Below are 1901 nucleotides of genomic sequence, written 5' to 3' on the forward strand. Positions count from 1 at the left end.
CCGGATGAGCTCGCCCCCGTAAATATTCACCAGTGAGGGTGATGGATATAGATCATGATTATGATCAAGTTTATGATGAGTATAACTCGAGTTGGGGATGCATGACAGAGGGACAGTCCAATGGTTAGCTACCAGGACTTGTCGGGTTGGCTCTATAACCGACAGATGATATCATCAGCCACTAGGGACAGGCATTCATCATATGCATACTATGTGAATTGTTTGAGATTGCCTATTTGACTGCATATAACTTGCTAATTGTCTAAATGTCTTACTTGCTCCTATTTGTATATTCCTTGTTTGATATAACTGTGTTTGCTATATTACATCCTGCTGGTGGTTGGGAGGTTTGAAGGAATTGGAAAGGAAAGTACTAGTTAGACTGAAGAACCTTTAGTCAGATGCCCTTTTATGGTTTAGCTTGTTTATAAGCTTTGATACTATCTGGAGGAAGTTCTAGGATTGCCTTTGGCTTTCCTCCATTATTATGTATTATATATGTGGAAGCTGTTACCATGCTGGGGACCTCTGGTTCTCACCCATGCGAATTTTGTGGTTTTCAGATGCAGGACGTGAGGTGTCCCGCTGATGCATGCTGGAGACTTCTATATTACGAAGAACCTTTGTTCTCGGGGCTATGTTTTGGTTTATATGTTTTGCTTAGATACTTTTATCTCCAATAAATAATACAAACTGTGATGACTCCTCTTATGGGAGAATTTTGGAGAATAGGTTTTATGTATTTGTGTCCCTTTGGGTTTCCTTTGGGGTTTTCCTTATTTTATCATATGTATATATTGTTATGCTCGGATCGGTTATCTTCGCAGCCGGATCTTGAGTCTTGATATTCCTGTTTTTGACACTCCTTTGTATATATATAATCACGCGTTGGTTTTCCTTATTCGTTACGTCGTCGATCGGAGTGTTGCGCTTTAGGGTTGCGATGGTTTCTGTTTACCCCTTTTTTTACAAAGGCTCGTAGTTATAATCAATCATTCATACTACTATATGTACTAAATTTTTTATTTTAGAGGTCGTAATACCTTGCCATCTCTGAATTATGACTTAAGCATAAGACTCTGTATGGTAGGGTGTTACAACCACCCTAAACCCTAATTACCACCATCACTCAATTCAAAGGCACCACCACCTCATTTCCTTCTTCACTACCATCACCACCACCACCACTATACCTCTATTTATCATCTTCTTCACATAAAGCAACAACAATAGAAAAAGCAAATTGTCTGAGACCACCGCACCACCACCGGCGAACACCAAGTTGTCCCCCTCACCCGATTTTCACTCTTCTTCCTCTCTCTCGCCCCTTCTTAGCTCCTCTGCATAACCATCGTCGCGGCACTCAACAGTCGGTGGTGTCGTCAAGTCCCACCCAACCTCCACTCGTCGCCGCCATGGCCTTTCCCTTTCTTCCCTCCTCCACCCTTTTCCTCTCTCTTTCTTCTTTTTTCACTCGCCTCACCTCCGCGAGCCCAGGACCACCGCCGCCTTCTGTTTTTGCCGCCTTTTACAACCCTAGAGCCGCTGCCGTTGCCTGATCGCTACCGCTGCCCCAATCCATTTCAGCTAGCCCTCCATCTCTTGCTGACACAGAGCTCCAGCCCCTGTCTAGTCCGCAGTTCCGCCCGCTCTTCCTCAGTCTACAAACCCAGAGACCATTGAACCTACATCACGCAACCATTTAAAGAAGTAGAAGAGAGAGAAGCAAAATATAGAAGGAGAGAGAGAGAGAGAGAGAGAGAGAGAGAGAGAGAGAGAGAAGAGAGAGAGAGAGAGGGGGGGAAGGAGTTGGCAGAGTTGATGGACTCTGGCGGCAGCGACGGATTCAGAAAATGGAAGGAGAGAGAGAGAGGATGGGGTTAGTGGTGGTGATGGTGGTA

This window comes from Arachis hypogaea, chromosome 5 (assembly GCF_003086295.3).
Source record: "Arachis hypogaea cultivar Tifrunner chromosome 5, arahy.Tifrunner.gnm2.J5K5, whole genome shotgun sequence".
In the NCBI taxonomy this organism is placed as follows: domain Eukaryota; kingdom Viridiplantae; phylum Streptophyta; class Magnoliopsida; order Fabales; family Fabaceae; genus Arachis; species Arachis hypogaea.